General features: G+C 43.8%; 1 protein-coding gene across 1 annotated transcript in view; it reads right to left on the reverse strand.

The window, feature by feature from the left end:
• Positions 1 to 21,640, reverse strand: part of ZNF469 (zinc finger protein 469) — a 133,453-nt gene that overhangs the window by 43,547 nt on the left and 68,266 nt on the right. Inside the window, exon 2 of the mRNA XM_073605710.1 lies at positions 3,703 to 3,845. The gene's annotated coding sequence lies outside the window, so the exon portion shown is untranslated. The remainder of the gene's footprint in view (positions 1 to 3,702; positions 3,846 to 21,640) is intronic.

Below are 21,640 nucleotides of genomic sequence, written 5' to 3' on the forward strand. Positions count from 1 at the left end.
TCCACTTCACATACATGTGCCACTTTATGTTGGTCTATCACATAAAATCCCAATAAAATACATTTACATTTCAAATTTAAAGGGGTATAAATACTTTCTTAAGGCACTGTATATTTGGAAAGAAAAGTTGGATATTATGTGTTTTATTATATATGTCAATTACAGGTAGACCAATCGTATTTGCATATGCGCAATGTACTTTTAAGTGTGCACATTTTATGTTGTGACTTTGGTTTACAACCTTCCTCCTGGGTACACTTAAAGCCCCCTTATTGATAGTGGGTGATTCTACCGCTGCCAACTGTGACCCATTCAAGTGGTTTTGAGGGCTTGTAAGACTTAAAACAACACGGTGAGGAGGCGACACATCACCTCCCAGCCAACTATCAAATGCTCTATGAAAAATGATCCAGAGCAAATCCATTTTTGGAGGGGATGCAATGACAGCTGCATATTTAATCAAGCCTTTCGTGTCTTATTTTTCAACTTCCTTTAACCGACCAAGCTAACCTGCAAAGGTGGCTGTTAGAGGGTTGAGACAAACCATTTACCACAGATGGAGGAATCTCAGCTGCCAGTCATTGTTTTCAAGCAGCTGTGATACGCAAGGCTGGAAGAGTCACAGAGGTGAGAATGGTCATAAAACTATCAGATAATGATTTAGAAAGCTGAGGTCATTTTATCAGATATCGTTATGGCCATTTTAACCTTTCCTCACTCCCATTACTTTGCCCTAACTTCGCCTCTTATATGGCTCTTTTTATGACTTTGCTTGTTTTTTTCATTCTTGTTTAAAGTGGTTGTAAAGGCTGAACGTTTTTCACTTTAATGCATTCTCTGCATTAGGGTAATAAATCTTCTATTGGCAGCTTCCCTCAAACCCCCCAAATACCTGAGCCCCATCTAGATCCAACGCTGCTTTTTCTCTCCCTCCTCACTGGACTTAGTGACAGCTGTGGGAGCCATTGGCTCTTGATGCTGTCAATCAAATCCAGTGATGAGAAAGCGGGGGGGGACAGGGCTGGGCCGTCTATAGACACACACAGCCCAGTTCAGGATCGATTCCGCATGAGTACCACCATAGGAAGCAATTTCCTATGGTGGCACGCAGAGAAGAGGAGGAGCCCAGAGCTCTGGCAGGGGATCCCATAAGAGGAAGAAAACCATTGCATAGAGCAGGTAAGTATGACATGTTTGTTACTTAAAAAAAATAAAAATAATAGTCACTTTAACTTTCACTTATTCTTATTAGCCAGATCATGAAGGGGCTCATAAACACAGAAGTCTTTTAAATATTTTGTATCAGCTTAGACCCAACAGAGTGGATCCATCAAAACCTCGTCCTGAGAAAATGCACAGAACTTACTTTTTTAGGGTTATGAATATATTAATACTTTTAGTCACCTTACTTATATTGGTTACTAAGTTACATAGGTTGAACAGTCTGTACACTGTGAAATCCCATTTAGATGTAGCAACTATGTAGTGCGGGGGGCCTAAATGCTGGTTGACACTGGTGCGATTTTTGATGTGACTTGAGTCTCACAGAATCGCATGACAAGGGAAATCACATTATTTTCAATTATGCCTGTTCACATCAATGCGACTGTGCGGTGCAATTTTGGAAACATTTCTTGTGCTACTTTGGTGCAATTTCATTGTGATTTGGCTCCATAGAATATGCTAACCACACCCAAAGTTGCATCAAAGTCACATAACATAATCACACTGAAAATCACATCAAAAGCGCATTGCAGTAGTGTGAACTGAGCCTAAATAAATAACTTAGGGTAGACATATGCGTGACATAGTTGTCGGGTAAGTCAGAAAAAGTTTGTGCAGCCAGCTTGATAATAGTTTATTGAGCTAATATGTTATTATTTCAATTAGTTTTTGATAGGTGGGTAACAATTGGCGCTCTAGCTGGTCTGGAATGACAGGTCACTCTGTTGTCCACTGCTCAGAGGCTACTGCAGGGGCAAACAACTGCTGTCCTTGGAGCATTAATTCTCTCAGTTTTAGGATTTCCTTAATTATCAAACAAATGTAAGAGAACTAATGTGGGGTGTACTAAGCAAAATGTTTTTTCTGTTCTTAAGCCTGGATTGTGTGTTACCTGAGGACAGTTTCCCCAAACTTGATGACATGTCTTCTGTGCTTAATGGACTTTGTGTATTTTAGGCCCAGAATGGAAGCTTTGGTACATCAAATATGTCCGTATACGTCAGCATACAAATGAACTTGGCGCAGAGAAAGAAAATCTGGATACACTGAGGTGGACACCTTTTGGTCAGTAACTTTGTTCATTAATAATATATCTGTGGATACATTTGCTGCAATGTTACATCAGTAACCAATAGAATCCATGATTAGTTATTTTTTTCTGCTCCATGCTGGGTAATCTTTTTTGGTCAGGTGACATAACAATTATTTCTACTCTATGAAAACTTGTGATTGGCCCTAATAGTATAACTGTTATTGCAGATCATTGCATTTTGCGTTGGCTTGTAAAAATAAGCTTTATTTTTAATGAACTCAACTGAGTCAATATTCCATTGATGGTCAACAAGATATTGTTTCTTAAAGGACTGGACTGCTAGTGATGTCTATTCACATAAACCACAGAGGAAAAGAATCTGTAACTGTTATAAATTAGGCATTACATGGCAGCTTTGAAGACTTCCTGCAGAGGGAGCCAGTGTAGCCTAAATCCAATCATTTTATGTGCTGTACTATTATACAGTTTGTATGTATTTACTATATATCCGCTATGTGCACTTACACACCTTAAGTAAGGTCATATCTGCCTAGGTTCTGCTGTTGGAAATAAATAAGCTGAAATCTGTGAATAACGCATTCAAAATAATGAATGTGTCTAAATGGACCATATACTGTATGTGTGCATGTGTGTATGTATATTATATACGTGTGTATATGTGTGTGTGTGTGTGTGTGTGTGTATATATATATATATATATATATATATATATATATTTTTATTATTACCGTTGTACTCAGGATCAAAACTCGATCTATAGCTGTTCCCACTGGAGAGAATCTAACAGGAAAGTCCTGCTATCACAATACAATGGCACAGCGGGGAGGATTCCATCATCCACCTCGCTTGTGTGAATAGGGGAATCTGTTTGTTTTTGTTTTTTTTTTTATTTATGTTGTTTTTTTGTTTTTGCCGTTCAACCCAATCTAAAACGAAATATGAGCAGCCTTATATATCTGAAAAACAGCAAGCACTGAGATGCTTCTGTATAATGGTTTATCATGTGCATTGTTTCCACATTACATTAAAACTGGCTGGTTTATGAGTCTTTCACATAGAGTGAATGACTTGTAAACCAGCCAGTTTTAATGTAAAGCATTTGAAAGGGGAAAATCTCATGATGTGAGTCAACTAGAAGAATATATAGAGTATATCTCAAGGCTCTGAGACACTATGTTTAACCCTGTGTTTGCTGAGGACTTGGTTTAGCAGGGGTTAAGACAGCCAAAGATGTCATAAAGACACTTCAGGCAGGCGTTGGAAAACTGACCCTTTTGCCAATTTTCACAGCTTGCAGTGAGAGATTTGAAGCCGGCTCCTGTCTGGCTGTTCCATTTAGTGTCAGTGTATCCAACAAGGTCTTCTTTAAAAGACAGCCTCTACTAATTGGAAAGTGTCCCTCCCTTAAAGAAAAACACACACACCTTGTTCTGTGGATGTGGCTGGGAAGAGACATTGACAAGTCCTGGGCACGGTGTAGGCAGCGGTAAGACGGAAAGTCACAGAATGCAGGGAGTTCGAGCCGATGTCATATCATTCGTTCACCCCGTACACGTTTAGGAGCAGGCTGTGGAAAAGGAAAGATACTTAATTATTATTATTATTATACAGGATTTATATAGCGCCAACAGTTTACGCAGCGCTTTACAATATAAAAGGAGACAATACAGTTACAATACAATAAAATACAAGAGAATTAAGAGGGCCCTGCTCAGAAGAGCTTACAATCTAATAGGGTGGGGCAGGTTGTACAAAAGGTTGTAACTGTGGGGAATGAGCTGATGGAAGTTGTAGGAGATTAGTTGGAGACGTGATAGGCTTTCCTGAAGAGATGAGTTTTCAGGGATCGCCTGAAGGTAGCAGGAGTAGGGGATAGCCGGACCAGTGGAGGTAGTGAGTTCCAGAGGATGGGAGAGGCTCTGGAGAAATCCTGGAGAAATCCTGGAGGAGGAGACGAGAGAGCTTGAGAGTAGGAGGTCTTGAGAAGAGCGGAGAGGACGATTTGGGTGATATTTGGAGACAAGATTGGTGATGTAGCTCAGGGCAGAGTTATGAATGGCTTTGTATGTTGTGGTTAGTATTTTGAATTTAATTCGCTGGGTGATTGGGAGCCAGTGTAGGGATTGGAGGGATAATATACAGTAGAGAAACAAAATACCCTGGAAATGTAAATTCCTGTCAGCTGTATAGCAATGTCTGGAGTAGGGGAGGACTGGAAACCTTTGGCCTCTGGGGCAAACATAACTATTGTAAGGACCTTATTTGTGTGAGCTAAAGTTAGTGTACCAAGCATAGTCCTGCATTGATTGGAGGGCATAGTGAAAGGTGGGTGACATTAAAGTGGAGTTCCGCCCCCCCCAGCAAAAAATGAAGTTAGCAGCTGTACATACTGTAGCTACTGACTTTTAATATTGGGACACTAACCTGGCCTGGAATCCAGCCAACGTTTTCGATCGTCTCTCCGGTGCTGCCGTTGCCATTCGTGGTAAGGGAAACCGGCAGTGAAGCCTTTCTGATTCACAGCCGGTTCTCTACTGTGCATGCGAGAAGCACTTTCTGAATGGCCTGGTGGTGGGGGAAGGAGGAGGGGGCGAGATCTCTCGGAAGTGTGGACTGGTGCCTGTCAAAAACAGGTACCCCCCCCCCCCGAAAGGTGTCGGGGGGGGGAAGCAGATAAGTGGAGCTTCCACTTTTGGGTGGAACTCCGCTTTAAGGGTTCGTTTACACTTGCTTTAAAATGTGGACACTTGGACACGTTTTATAAAGCACTCTAAATGCCAATCAAAGCACCTGTCACTAAATAAAATGGTTACCTTACAGTCCTGTTCATACTGTTGTCTTTGCTTTGCTTAAAAAATTCTACCTCATGTCGCTTTCTTGGTGCTTCAGTTTCTCCAAAGCCTCCATAGAATTCTATGACAACGCTTGCTTACAGCACCTGAAGCTTTTAAGGAGCGTTTATACAACGTTAGCTTCGCTTTGTTTTGGAGGCATTGCAGATATGAGATATCCCAAGATGCCATGGGAAACCAACATGTAAACTAGAAAGATATCATCAGCAGGCCCTTCCGGTTCAGGTGTATATATTCTGGAAGTGTCTGGGGCAGACGTCACATCTGGTGTGCAGTGTGGAGCAGCAGGAAGCTCTGGAGTGGACTGGAGTGGAGCAACTAGCAGATGGCACAAGTGGTGTGCAGCATGGAAACACTATAGTAGAAGGTGAGTGGGGACTGGAGAGAGAGGACTAAGCAGCAGAGGATCAGCAGAGCTGGGGACCATTGTGTTCTCCCAGCGGGGGAAGCCATCCCTGCTGGGAGAACACAGTGATTATTGCTAGGGTCCATAACTGCCACTAGCAATAATCACATGTAAAATCCAACAGGCTGGTTGTACCCAAGTTGATCGATTTGATCAACTTGGCTACATTCAGCCCGCCCATACATGGTTCCAATCTTGGCCGTTTCCCGCTAAACCAGCCAAGATTCAAACTGTCTATGGCCAACTTTAAAGCTTTAAAGCTTAATAGCTCTGTGTAAAACCTTTTTTTTTTTAGTTTTGGATAGCGTAGGGAATTTCATTGTGTCTCCATTGGGTGGGATTCACTGCTCTTGTTTGTCCTAATGACTGTTGTTACCAAAACATAAAGTAAGGAGAAATCCAAAATTGTCCCCAGAAAAGGTGAAGTCTTCCAATGGGTGCACTTGTTCCAGGGACAGCTGTCTAAGACAGGACTTTCTCTCTCTTTCCTGTTGCAACTCTAGGACAAGAAAGGAAGGGAAATTTCCCTAATAGCAAAAAATTCCCTTATAGGGGGTTTTCCTCTACTCTATCCAAAGTAAAAAAGTGTTTTGGCTATACATACACCAGAACATTGACAGAGTACAGGTTGTTTAAACTGGTAAACAGAGGTCTGAAAACCTTGATCAGCTTCTTAAAATCACTTATAGAATTAAGTAATGGGAACCCACTTTGGAGTTCCTGGTTCTATCCCTTCCCACGGGAAGCTGTCACTTATCCCTACAGAGTTCTTCAAGGTGAGAAATAAATGGGTAAATGTACTGTCATTGCCAATAATGTAACATCTTTGTAGCATCCATCAAGACCTTGAGGCAGAAAAAGAATGTGGGCTTCCACAAAAATAAACTAAATATCAGCAAGTCTGTAACTTGGCTTAGTCAGGCCTCGGGGCCTGGGACAGAGACACACTTGTGTGAGGACCCACTGCTGGGGGAAGAGATGCCTGGACTTGTGGACTTAATATGTTTTGTGATAGCTGCAGTATAGTGCTCCACACTGTAAAGACTACTGTTTAGGAAGTCGTGTAATGGAGGTACTGTGTTCTTCACTGAAAAGACACTGTTCAGGAAGTCGGGTTATAGACTGCTATGTCGGTGTTCTACAGTAAACCACTGAAATGCATCTTGAGTGGGCACACTTTATCCTGAGGGTGAGCGGCTCAAACTTTTTTGGGGGGCAGCTGCTGGATCACTTCTATCTGATGGCCAACAGTTGGCTGGCTGCAGCTACTGGGAGAAAACCCCCTGTTTCCACTGATCTACATCAGTAGCAGTAAAAAGGTTAAAGTGGTTGTAAACCTCAGACATGAAATATGAACAAATTATATCCCTGTATGGTGTACTTGTCTCAATTAAACAAACTAAGTGTAATTTCTATACACTGCCTTGTTCCTTTTGATATCTGCATAAGTCACTTCTGACACATTTTCCTGACACCAAGAGAAACATGGTGACAGGGGAGGGACCTCCAGCTGATTGACAGCCTCAACTCTGTTCCTATGTGCTGTGTGCAGGGGTGTCTCTTCCCTCCAATCACCTGAGGATAGTCCCCTCGCTGGGTATATGTAAGGGTTTACTACCACTTTAAAGAGTTTGAAAGTGTCAGGAAAAGCTGTCACCACTACTTTTTATAAATACTGCAGAGAACAGAGAAAAACTGACATGAGAACATCTTTTAATACGTTATTTATATAGTTCGAGGATGACTAATAGAAGTCACACATTATTGTACAGATGAGCCTATAATGAGAACATAGGACAGTGATATGATTATGGAAAGTAGGCTGAATGATACAACAGATATGATGAGTTGTGCCCAACCATTGGTAAATTCCATGTTACCATGCAATACACCAAATATCAGTAAGAAAAATTGGTCAAGCATGTGAACTCTGACCTGTAGCCATGGGGTCTGCAACACAGGACTCCCTGGTATTATACCTCAGGGGAGGTCACGGGTGGTGGTAATGTTTAGTTTGCACAGCTGGAATACGGGGATGTGATGTATGAAATGGATAGTACCGTGGCTACTTCGGGCTACAGAATGACTGTGGATGATTGCTGCTTTCAGAAATAGATCACTATGTGTAAACATTTTACAGTCTGAAATGATTAATTCTTAGTAAAGAGTACAAACTGCTTGTTTTTCACCCTACATAACATCTATAGCTGTCTCCGTGTGTTAAAGTATATTAGACCCCTTTCACACTAAGGCGCTTTAGAGGCGCTATAGCGCTAAAAATAGCACCTGCAAAGTGCCTGTAAAGCGCCTCTCCTGTCACTCAAATGTGAAAGCCTGAGGGCAGGACATCAAAAAAAGTCCTGCAAGCGGCATCTTTGAGGCGCTTGCGCCCCTGCCCATTGAAATCAATGGGCAGCGCTGGCAAAGTGCCACTGAAGTGCCGCTTTGCGGGAGCTTTTAACCCTTTTTCAGGTGCTATCGGGGGTTAAAACTGCCCCGCTAGCTGCCGAAAAGCGCTGCTAAAACGTCTGTAAAGCGCGACTAAAAATAGCGATTTACCGCCGACGCCCAGGCGCTGTGAGTGTGAAAAGGCTCTTAGCGCGAACCTGCAGAAGTATAGTAGACTATAGTATATAAAATATAGTTTAGATTATCTGTCTTTCCACTCCTCACCTCTTCAGTCTCTGCTTGCATTACTAACTGACATATCAGTAGGGATGCCACACCACTTCCTCAAACTACATCTTTCTTTTTCAAAGTATTTATTGGTTTTATGACACAATGTAAGAAATCAAAAGCAAGCATATAGATCGCCCACGCAGGGGCTAAAGAATGATCAGGTATTACAGAGGAATTCAAAAGGAATACGAACATAACAACCATAGTTAAACAACTTTATGCAAACAAGATCTTTCTAAAACAAAGCTCAAAATATTCCCTCCTGCCCTTGCCCTCTTTCCTGACTTTTCCAACAAGATCAATAATACAACCATAATGCCACGTACACACGGTCGGAATTTTCGACAACAAATGTTCGATGTGAGCCTGTTGTCGGAAATTCCGACCGTGTGTAGGCTCCATCGGACATTTGTTGTCGGAATTTCCGACAACAAAAATTTGTGAGCTGGTTCTCAAATTTTCCGACAACAAAATCCATTGTCGGAAATTCCGATCGTGTGTACACAATTTCAATGCACAAATTTCCACGCATGCTCGGAATCAAGCAGAAGAGCCGCACTGGCTATTGAACTTCATTTTTCTCGGCTTGTCGTACTTGTTGTACGTCACCGCATTGTTGACTTCGTAATTTCTGACAACATTTGTGCGACCGTGTGTATGCAAGACAAGTTTGAGCCAACAACCGTCGGAAATAAATCCAGATTTTGTTGTCGGAATGTCTGATCGTGTGTACGCGGCATTAGTCTCTCCCCTCATGCCAGGGTGCTAGATGTTATACTGATCTCTGACCTGTCATTTTAGCCCTAAATTCAATCACTGTCCAAAATTGAAGACTTCCCCACCTTAACATTTCCAAAATATGGCCTTTCTTAACTAATAAAACCAACAAGCTAATCATTCACTCCCTTGTTATCTTTCGCCTTGACTATTGCAACTCCCTTTTTGTAGGTCTACTACTACACAGACTGTCCCACTTTCCGTCTTTCCTAAATGCTGCTGCCAGGCTCACCTATCTTACCAACAGCTCAGTGTCCATCACCCCTCAGTATATCTCCCAAACCGTCCTCTCTGCCCCTCCCAAGACTTCCTGTTCTCTAGCTCCCTTGTCTCCCATACTCACCTCCAGGACTTCACTAGAGCCTCTCCCATCCTCTGGAACTCCCTCCCCCAATCCCCACTCTTTCAGGCCATCTCCCACTCTATCCACCTTTAGGCAATCCCTGTAAACTCATCTCTCTAGAGAAGTCTATCCCGCTTCCACCTAACAACTGAACTTCACATTTTTCCAACAGTTCATCTCCCTAAGGCTTCGTTTAGACTTGCTTTGCTTTGAGGAGGTGTTGTATCTCCTCTTCGCTTTGTTTTAGCCCCCTAATTACCAGACAAATGCATGTGTTGTATACGTTTGCAGCGCAGCATCATCAGATTTGAAGTGAACATGCGTGAGGGCTGACCATTTTGCCTGACATTCTTTGAACCAATAAAAATTTGGTCTAAGTGCTTTCGTCCGAGCACTAATACACTGCCCAACAAGAATTCTCCTGCCTTTGTGGCTGTGTGTGGTGAATAGATGAGCTTGGGCGTGTTATTTGGATATACCCGTATTTATCGGCGTATAACACGCACCTTCACTTTAAGAGGGAAGTTTCAGGAAAAAAACGTAACTTTTAAATAAAGAACTGTGAAGCAAAATAAGGGTCAGTGCCCATCAATGCAGCCTAATCAGTACCCATCTGCAGCCGCACAAGTGCCATGAATTCAACCACACAAGTGCCATAAATGCAGCCCCATTATTACCATGACTGCAGCCCCACCATTGCCAAGAATGCAGCCCCACCATTGCCATGAATGCAGCCCCACCATTGCCATGAATGCGGCCCCACAACTGCCATGAATGCAGCCCCACAACTGCCATGAATGCAGACTCCCCATTTCCATGAATACAGACTTACTATTGCCATGAATGCAGACTCACTATTGCCACGAATGCAGACTCACAATTGCCATGAATGCAGTACCCCCATTGCCGTGAATGCAGAACTCCCATTGCCATGAATGCAGAACTCCCATTGCCATGAATGCAGCACTCCCATTGCCATGAAAGCAGCACTCCCATTGCCATGAAAGCAGCACTCCCATTGCCATGAATGCAGCACTCCCATTGCCCCATTGCCATGAATGCAGCACTCCCATTGCCATGAATTCAGCAATCCCATTGCCATGAATGCAGCACCCCCATTGACATGAATGCAGACTCACCATTGCCATCAGTGCAGCCTGATCCATGCCCATCTGCAGCCACGGAGGGGGCGGGACGAGCGGCAACAGATTACATACATGGGGAATCTGTTTTCTCAGTGGCCTCTTTAATACAAAGTCCTGCCTCCTATGATGGACAGAACAGTCATCCAATGGCAGCGCAGGAGACAGGACTTCCTATTACAGAGGCCGCTGTTTAAACAGGAAATTCTCCTGTATATATGGCAATCGTCCCGCCCCGTCCCTGTGCCCTCCAGAGCATCCAGCATATATATCTTTTGTGGCCCCAGTGCTCTGGGATTCATTGGGGGCCACAAAAGATATACATGTCCAGATTACCAGGCAGGCTGTTCAAAACCGGAATGTGGGCCGGAATTGGTCCGCGGGCTGGACTTTGGATATGCCTGTACTAGATGGAAGGAAAACTCATCCCCATCTGTTTGTTTTTAGTGGATCGGATAGGATTGGATGTTGTTGAGTGTAAACTGACACATGTCCATTTTTACACCCGCCGCTCCAAAAAAGCAATGGGAAATCCAAACATGTTTACAGACAACAGCAGAACAAGATGTGAGCGTAACTCTTCCAATGGAGACAACTATCTAAAGCCCCATACACACACGATAGGACCTTGTGCAAACTTTCCCTTGGATTTTTGTACAAAGGGCGTTGGTCAGAAGTTTGTCTTGCATACAGACGACAGGACTTTTACAGCCAACTTTCACCAAATCACGTGGTTTTTCAGCTCTTTACCACCACCCTTTGGTCAACTTCTGTATTGTTGTCTGATATTGTGTCAATCTTGCCACTTTTATTGGCGAGATTGACACCTTGTGAGCCGGGTTCACACTGGTGCGGGGATCCGACTTGGATCCCCGCCAATGCCAGGCACTGTGTTTGGTATGAATCTTGAGGGGGAACTCCACGCCAAATTTTGAATAAAAAACCGGCATGGGTTCCCCTTCAGGAGCATACCAGGCCCTTAGGTCTGGTATGGATTTTAAGGGGAACCCCCTACGCCGGAAAAAACGGTGTGGGGGTCCCCCCCAGATCCATACCAGACCCTTATCTGAGCACGCAGCCCGGCGGCCCCCCCCCTCCCCCAAAGCACCTTGTCCCCATGTTGATGAGGACAAGGGCCTGACCATGCCCCCTTATGACCTCACAGTCCCAGCATGCCCCGGGACTGTGATGTCATAGGGGGCGGGGTCACCGCCTATATAAGTCATAGCAGAGCGCACAGACAGCATTACAGCCGGAGAGAGCGTCGTGTCAACATCTCTGGAAGAGAAGAGGGAAGAAGACGATTTAAGTTGTCCGGGCTCCTCTGCTAGCAAAAGAGCCGCAAAAGAGCAGAAGATAGCGGAGGAGTCCGGCAGAAGGAAGAAGGCACCGGAGAAGAACCAGAGAGCGCGGACACGACACCGGAGAGAGGGAGAAGATGCCGGAGAGACCCCCGAAGTCGGAAGAAGACCCCGGAGCTGCCTAATAAATTAATTTTAAAACCTGTGTGGTGTGTTTTATTTATTGACACTTTTTTCCCTAGGTGAATGGGTAGGGGTACCACCCCCCCACCCCCCCATGTTGAGGGCATGCGGCCTGGTACGGCTCAGGAGGCGGGGGGGGGGGGCGCGCTCGCTCGTCCCCACCCCCTTTCCTGGCCGGCCGGGCTGCGTGCTCAGATAAGGGTCTGGTATGGATTTTGGGGGGGACCCCCACGCCGTTTCTTCGGTGTAGGGGGTTCCCCTTAAAATCCATACCAGACCTAAGGGCCTGGTATGCCCCCAGAGGGGAATTCCCTCTCGCGCTCGCCGCAGTAGGAAAATGTGTTTTTACTATTGCAGCAAGCGCGAGATGTACAGTACCCTGTCGCTGAGAACCAGCGCGATCGGTTCGCGCTGGAAACATTCTCGCGGCTGCATACTGTAGTTTGTACAAAAGTCCGATGCTTTTGTGTACACACGATCGGACTTTGCTCCATTGGACTTTTGTTGCCGGAAAGTTTGTCCGTTCGCACAGCCAACAAAAGTCCGAAGGAAAAAGAAAAAGTTTGTCCGATGGAGCGTACCCACGGTCGGATGTTTCTCCAAAACAGCTAATTTGCATGTTTGTTGTCAAAAAGTCCGATCGTGTGTACGGGCCTTAAGAAAGGTGTTCCCCTCGCTTTGGAAAAAAAAAATTCACTTTCTGTTGGATCTGCAGGTGCCCCAAAGCAAGGGGTTTTATCCCCTCCCTGCTATATTAAAAAAAAAAGGTCTACTTACGCACACACACTTTGCTTTTTAGTACTGTATGGATTTTCACCTACTGTACAACATGATTCCAATTCATTTTTTGCTGCTTTTGTGTGGCTTAGTGGTAGTTTCTGAGGGAACGCTTTCTTCTTTCAGGGGGTATGCACACTTTACACCCCTTCTATGAATAGTTATTGATGTAGAAGCAAAATACTAGGTATCCGCTACAAACATCCTGCTTTTATCTTCAATGTGGGGACCAGAACCTCAACATCAAAGGCACAGCTCTAATGAATTAAATTAAGCCAAATATAAAGGCTATTTATATTAGAAACAATGCTAGCTTTGCAGTTTATATAGGGGAAAGCAAACGTCTGTTTTAAAAATAGGATATTCTTTATTCAGCAGCCTGTACAGTTTGTTCACACTCTGGGCCAGTATAACTGTCTCTTATAAATAGTGGAAAACGTTACAAGCATACTATACAAATTCTGCATTCTTTAACGCATAGCTGTACCTCCAACATTCAGAGAAGTTAAAAGCCACTGTGGACTTGGCAATAGGGCACCAAACCACATTTCTATAACCAGCATGGCTTCCCATCACCGAAACACAACTGTCCTTTTCTCTGGATCTCCCACTGGGTCACGTCTGTTATGGTAATGCCAGTGATGCTAGAAGCTTTACATAACCTCATTTGTGACCACAGAATAATACCAATATTCATGCTATGGTGAGGCTTTCCTTCAGTCTGGGAGTCTATTGCTTGCCTCCTGCCTGTGTGTTCTTTCAGAAGTTAAAAAGGACAAATTACATACTTGTGTAATGCTGTAAGATTATGTTCCCCTTGTGCTGGCTTTTAAATCCAGAGAAACATTGCTCGAGTGTGAAGGAGACACAGTAAAACTATTTGTAGCACCAAAATTCTCCTAAAAAAGCAACTTTAGGTAGCATGTAAAATCATTTGGCAAATTGCTAATGCTCTGCAGGAATACCAATGTCAGAATGTCCATTAAATCCATTTTTACTAGAGTTTAACCACTTGCTTACTGGGCACCTAAACCCCCCTCCTGCCCAGACCAATGCTCAGCTTTTAGCACTGTCACTCTTTGAACGACAATTGCGCGGTCATACAACACTGTACCCAAATGAAATTGTCATCATTTTTTCCCCACAAATAGAGCTTTCTTTTGGTGGTATTTGATCACCTCTGGGTTTTTCATTTTTTGTTGAAAAAATTAAAAAAGACCGATTTAAAAAAAAAAAAAATACAAAACCGTTTTATATTTTGTTAATAAATTTTGCAAACAGGTAATTTTTTCCTTCATTGATGTACGCTGATGAGGCTACACTGATGGGCACTGATAGGCTGCACAGATGGGCACTATTAGGCAGCATTGGTGGGCACTGATAGGTGGCATTGGTGGGCACTGATGGGTGGCACTGATGGGCGACACTAAAGGGCATTGATAGGTGGCACTGAAGGGCAGTAATAGCTGGCACTGATAGCTGGCACTGATGGTTGGCAGTGATGGGCACTGATGGGTGGCAGTGATGGGCACAGATCGGCACTGGTAGGTGACACTGATAGGCAGCACTGCGAGGTGGTACTGATGAGGCACTGATTGGCACCACTGGTAGGCATTGATAGGTGGCACTTGTGGGCACTGATAGGTGGCACTGATGTGCTGTGGGCACTGATTTGTGGGCACCGATTCGTGGCATTGATTGCTGGCATTGGCAGGCGGTACTGGTGGGCACAGAGGCTCTTCCTCTTCGGGACTAATGTCCCTGCAAACAGAAGTCGGCGATCGGCTTTTTTTCTTCTCACGCTGTCAGGCTTACAGCTGATCATGTGGTAAGGGGCCGGGATCGTCCCCTTACTCGGATTTGTGATCACCCGAGTCTCATTGACTCAGGTGATCACAGCGTATGCCACGTGCCCCCTTCAGGGGGCTCACTGCTATGAAAATGCTATAAAAATGCACTGATTACTGTGCACTGATCACTGTTATAAAAATGCACTGATTACTGTGCAAATGTCACTGGTAGGGAAGGGGTTAACACTAGGGGGCAATCAAGAGGTTAAATGTGTGCTCCCCCAGTGTGTTCTAACTGTGAGGGGATAGGACTGACTGGAGGAGGTGACATATCGCTGTTCCCACTTAGTAGGAACAAACAATATGTCTCTTCTCTCCTGACAGAACAGGTGTTTGTGTGTTTACACATACAAATCCCTATTCCTACTCTTGTGCACGCGATCGTGTGTGGCCGGTGGGGACTACGCCCGCTGGCCACGCGCATCGGGTTCCCCGTCATGCAGCGGGTGCGCATGCTATCGCTCTTAAAGGTACAGATGTTCCCATACAGCGATTCGTGGGAATGAACCACTTTGCCGCCGTATATTGGCGTGAACCGGTCGGCAAGTGCTTAGAAGGAGAAATAGTGTCCCAAGGGCCTGATAAAGGCAAGCTAAGGGCTGCAGTTTGCTGACCACTGGCTTAGGCAGTTGGAGTGGAAGTCGGAGTAGGTACCTGCTAAAACTAGGTACCGGCTCCCCCCAAAAAATAGAGGTGGGGAGAAGGAGGTGTTAAAGCGGAACTTCCCTTTTTAGGTGAAGTTCCACTTTAATATATGTATCCTATTATTCTTTGCAGCTCGATTGTACAGGGTTTTCAGAAGTCTAGCCTTTCTCAACCAGAGTTCCTCCACACATTTTTAGGGTCTTATTGAGCAATGGCCAATTTCTGCCTCTCCAATAAGTAACTGCGGACACCAATGATCTTTTTAGCAATCTGTAAACAAGGCAATGACCACAAATGTAAAGTGCATTCTTCTCAGTGACCATCACACTAATGTCCCAGGAGCTGTAGATATAGTAATTATTAGCTGGGGTTCCCTGAGACTGGAGATTGATTTCAATGGTACCTTCATGTCAAAATCGTTGAGAAAGGTCTAGTCAGTCATTTAGTACTGTGTGGGCTCCCTGTAATCCTTCCTGCAGCCTTCTGTGGAGGTGGATAAGGATAACATCTTTGTCAGTTGTAAATGTCTCAGGACAGTTTGGGTGGAATTTGGACATCCTGACCTGCAGAATTATAGGCAAGGGTTTAGGTGTTCCTAAAGAAATGAATGCCATGATTAAAAATAAAAAGTCTGGTCAGGTCCACTTTGTCTGCTTTGTATAATTCCATGCTGAATTTTCCAGTTTGACTGAAGTGTAGCTTTAGGATCCCTGTAGTAAGTAAACTCAGGAAGTTAACTTTTTATAAATGAAGCACACACTGTAGCCAGACTTTCAAACAGCTATTTTTATCTTTATTTTCCTTCTGCCCCATCAAGTGTAAAAATACGCCAGAAATTATCATTGTGCCACTTTCGGGTTTTAAAATCTGCTGATAGCAAACTTGACAATGTTTCACCAGCTATGAAGGCCACTAAGCAGACTTTTGTGATTGGAAATCAGGGATGATATACAGAGTAGAGGAGTGATAATATGCACATCATATCAGCCAATCATACTACAGATATCAGTATGAAGGTAAATTCTGAGTTGTTGCAATGATTTCTTATTGCTTTTTGCCTTGTGTAAGGGTGTTTTTCTTGTGCAACAGTGATCTGTAGATGCAGGAGCACAATATTACAGCAGTAATCAAATCAGAAGTATGGCCAAAGCTCTTTTGACCATAGTTCTCCTGTGGGTCACAGGAGTGCCCTTAAGTCTGTACAGCCTGCTGTCAGCTAATGTTACAAAGCTGCTCCAGGCTCTGCAGGAATCCTGACAATAATGTCAGGATCCACCTACATGCCTTACTAGCAGCTGGCTCAGCCTCTCAGCATGTCACTGAAAGCCTGAGCCAGCTGCTCCTGCCCCCTCCATAACCCGGTGCTCCAGTGAGCACTGAAGGGGCAGAGCCCAGAGTGGTGACTGACCTGAGAACCTGATAACTGAGCGATCAGAGGTTTTGATCTCTCAATTCTTAGTGTAGACGCGGCGGAGGACAAATGCAGCATCACACAGATGCTGCATCCACCTAGGTGAGTATGAATGTTTATTTTTTTAAACCCACAATTCTCTTTTAAAGAGGAACTTCACCCTCTCCTCCAAAATTATTATTTAATCCCTGCCTACCAGATGCTGGGTTTTCCTCAATTTAGTTACTTAGCCACTCAGAGAATCCAGCATTGTCCTACTGCGATCCACTTTTATGCTGCCACCAGTTGGTTCGTATGCTGCCATTTTTCTCTGCGATGTCATCGGAAGGCGGCGGTCTCTTCTGGGTTCAGGCAGCCACCCCCCGATGACCAATGCCAGGCCTACCCCTCTCCTCCTTACATGAATGGAAGCTGATGCCACTTGGGATATGCAACATACATAGTTTAGGAGGCACCAGGAGCACAGCACGTCATTTCTTCCAAGGCAATAAAGGACGGGCGGGGCAAAAAAAAAAGCTAAACGAAAAAGAGAAAAAAACGTGTTGATGTAGTGGAGGGTTCAAGAAAAAAAATAGTTCAATTTTATTGTGAAGGTCCGCTTTAACGATAACCCATTATTTTGTTACACACAGGTTCATTGATTACTTTTTCTCGAGATTGCTTTTCAGCACTGGTCCCACCACTGGTGGCACATGAAAAGAAACTATAGTGAAAAAATTGGAAGAAGTGTTCTGCCCATTCTAAGATGAGCATTGTTTGACCATGCTGTTATTATTTGGGGGAAAAAAAAACATGAAAGTTGGTTTTCAAACAAGGTTCTGTGTAGGGAAAATACTACTTCTCTGTCTTGCTGTGTAAAATTCTTTGTGAAATGGGTTTTCTAAGCTGCAGGACTTGGGGGGTTGTAATGTGGTATTAGACCTTGGAGTTCTGGCAAGTGGATTCAGCCTCTATGTTTATTGTGGTGGGGCAGTGTGATCACATTGTCCACATCTGCAGAATCAATTGGATGCATGCTTCTATCATTACCTGCACGCTCCATTAGAAGGGACAGAGGAAGGGTGGAGGGAGCTTAGGGCCTGTCTGAAAGGATCTGTGTTCTAGAGATGATGGGATCAACTTACACCAAAACTTCCCAGCACTGTCAACCAACACAGGGCACTCTGTGTACAGACAGCCTGGTCCCTGCAACTGACACGTGTTTTTACAGAAATACAAAGGCTACAGTTTATTTGCACTCTGTCAGAATGATTCTTCCTCACAGCTCCACCTATAAGAGAAAATATTGCCTCTATGCTGTCTTATGCCTTCTTTCTGTCATGGGCACTAAATGCAACACAACTGGCAATCATTTGTCAGCAGTTACTTAAAGCATATTTGAATCCCAAAACGAAAATTGTATTTATTGCAGCTTACTAGTCCTTAAATATTGTAATTGCATGTTTTTCAGTCTGTTTCCCCCTTTATTTTTTACCTGATATGCCTGCGAATAACACATCCTGTCCCTGAGTGGCTATGTTTGCTCTTCCATTGTATCTATGGAGGAAGCCATGGTTGTCAGCCAGGCTGGACTTCAAATATATCTACCTTTTGGTTATCTTTAATATATAGGAGGGTGATGGGATTATTAGTTTTTGCTTCTAGTTCAGCTCACAGAAGTGACAAGGACTCTGCCTTTTTGGCAATATCAACATGAAGGAAGGAAGCCAATGCAGCCACCACATTTAGGCCCCATTCACACTTTAGCGTTCCAGGAATGTGCACAGAAACCTGTGTTTCTATGTGCGTTCCTGCAAACGTACAAAGAGTATGCAAATAAAGGGGTTGCGGGTAGCAGTCCCATGCTTGCCATGCGCAAATAACACGTATTGTAAAATGCCCTTGGCACAGTGCCAAAAAAGGTACTTGAAGTACTTTGGTGCGTTTGCCACAGGTAGGGCAAAAAAAAAAAACGGTAAAAAAAACCTACACTTGGGGCAGCCTCATGTAATGTATATTAAACTATCAAAAATATAAGATAGAGTTTTCAGATGCTATAGGAAAGCTAGAAAGCCCAACAAATTCTACCTGAAACTAAAACATCACATTTTGTTGTTCTACTCTTTTAAAGTGGTTGTAAAGCCTCAAGGTTTTTCACCTTAATGCATTCTATGCATTAAAGTGTAAGTTCACCTTTACAGAAAATCTGTAAGGTTAACTTACACTGGACCCTGTCCCCATCGCACCCGGTCCTGCTAACCTGGAGCCTGCCAATCGCCCATTATGACACATCGCATAGCCACTTTACCAGTCAGGGGATTTGAAATCCCTGTGGCTTTTTCTCCTCTTCGCCTGTGGTGACAGGATGGGCTACACGTGATGTGATTGGTCAGCGCCGCCCATGTGATGGCGCCGACCAATTAGAATGCTCCTAAACATAACCCCTGATGAGGTACGTTTAGGAGATTAAGCCAAGGGGATTTCTAAGCCCCGGACCGGTGAGGAGACTATACAATGTCTCCTAGTGGGAGATTACCGGGCCCCAGGTTAGTGGGGGCGGGGGGGGGGGTTGGTGAGGAGGGGGTCCTGTGTAAGTTCACGGGTGCCCCCAGGGAAAGTGGCTTTCCATGGGGGGGGCCTGGAGCAGTTGGCACCCCAGAAGAAGAGGATCGGGCTGCTCTGTGCAAAATTATTTAACGTGATATTAAACCTTCTATTTTGTAAGGCACTTTCATCACCTAATTTTTAACCACTTCTTTATTTTTTAATTCTTGCCTACATTCCAGCATAAGCTGGTGCCATGATCACTGCCCCAGGTTTCATGTCACAATTTTTTTCAAAATTGAGAAATTTAATACATTTTTTTCTTCACATTTTTTTTTTTTTAAAATACTGTCACTAGTGCAGTACAGCTTCATCACATAATTGGTGTGGCGGTGTTGGCTACAGCTAATCACATGTTTCAGGGTGCTGTGATTGTTCCAGGTACCATGAGAAAGCTGTGGACCAATAACCGCATCACAATAGTAAGCAAAACAGTCATGAATGGAAGCCATTCATGAATGTTTTGCTTGCTTGGCCAGTTAACCCTTCCCTATGCTATCCAAAACGTAAATAATTTCTTGGCTGAAGTTGCACTTAAAAAATATACCCAACTTACATACAAATTCAACAAGAGCAAACCTTGTTTGTAACCCGGGGACTGCCTGTATTGCTGTTTGTGCTCCTGTTAGGGAGATTCACACTCTTTATTTGTCCTGTTTACCATTATCATGAAAAGTGAAAGTAAAAGAAAATCTCAAATTTTGGGTTGACACCAAAACAGTAATAGAGGGAAAATTGTCCAATGGAAACACTAGTTCTGGTGACCCTGGTGATACCCCGGATTTCCTCAGTGTGGAGGGATTTCCTCTCACTTCCTGGCTATGGGACAGAAAAGGTAAGGGAAATATCACTAATGGGACACAGAAGGCAAAAAAAAACTGACAGGGGTTATAACCCTTTTCAAAACGGAAAAAAGTTTTTCCTTTAGTTCACCTTAAAGGTAAAACAGATTGCAATGATTGACACAACCTGAACACACAAGGTCTCTAGCTGTCATTTTAGAATGATTTGTAGTGCTCACTAGAAGCCAGTCAACAATCTTCTCAATCAGCCTACACTATGCTTCTGAAAGCTACTATCATTTGTTAATGTTACTACATAACCTTGTAGTTTTTATTAAACAATTGCATTAATTAGAGCTGGGCGATTTTTTTTCCTCCCAAAAAATCTGCGATTTAAAAAAAAAAAACTCGATTCAGGATTCAAATCAAGTTTTTTTTTTTTTTTTTAAGGACACCGCCCCGGTCCTGAGGAGCTGGGGGCAGGAGTTTTTAAGCGAACTAGGCGGACTAGGCCAACACCGCGGCCTCGCCTAAAAACTCCTGCCCGCAGCTCCTCAGGACCGGCGCAGTGTCAGCGCCGGTCCTGGTGAAAAAAAAAATCTAAAAAATTCGATTTGCAGAAAATTTGAATTGATTTGACCTCTCAACTCGATTCAAGATTCAAATCGATTTTTTCCCCAGCCCTACCATTAATGTAATTTTACCCATGTCTAGGTTTAGATTAGACCCAGCGATTGGCTCTGTGCCTTCTTATCCTTTGCTACTTTACCAGTGCAAGTTTATATGTTGATCGACACTTTCAGACATTTCTGTAATTGTAGTCTTGGTTCTTTCAAGTGGCACCCATTGATCTTGGAGTGGCTGATTAAAGAAGAGGTATTATATCATCACCTACATATTAGCTGTGTGTGTAATTAGTGGTTTTATGCTGACATGCAGTGGACATTTGATAGTAGGAAATTCCTGGAGAAAGCACGGCAAACTAGCCCAGGGGCCACTGTGTACAGCCTCTGAGATGAGGGGGATGTTAGTGTGTGAGACTGTGTATTGTTAGTACCGTAAAACTGGGAGTAACGTGCTGCCAATGTACAGTATAAGAAGAAAAATTCTCTGCCCGAGGCGGCCAAGCTTTGTGAAATCACCTTCTTGTAATGCATTGTTTCCTTGTGGTTACTGCTCATTCAGACGAAGGAAGTTGGTTGTAATTAGCGGTGTTCTGTAGATTTACATAAGGCTGCTGTCTCGACATCTATGTGTCCTAAATAATGTTTTTTTAGCTGGTTATATTAAAAGGAGATAATAGGGATAACAGGATAAGAAAATATTGTCTAAAAAAGAGATGTATTCTTGTTTAAAGCAATACGTCAGTCCACCTACCAGGTGGCTCTGTCAGCGCCCCATCTTTGGACACCAGCATTATGGTGCATGCATGCCTTTGGCTCCTGGCAGAGCACATCTGTGCATACGCAGGTGATTTTCCGCTCATGCATAAAGGCAGGGGAGGTTCAAGACTACCCTAGTAGAAGTGTTTGCGCATGTGCAGGAAACCCAATGCATTCACAGATGGCTAGGGAACTGGTGCATTTGCATATGTGCCACAAGGCTCTTTTTAGACCTGAGCCCTGTAGCAC

The sequence above is a fragment of the Aquarana catesbeiana genome, linkage group LG11 (assembly GCF_042186555.1).
Source record: "Aquarana catesbeiana isolate 2022-GZ linkage group LG11, ASM4218655v1, whole genome shotgun sequence".
In the NCBI taxonomy this organism is placed as follows: Eukaryota; Metazoa; Chordata; class Amphibia; order Anura; family Ranidae; genus Aquarana; species Aquarana catesbeiana.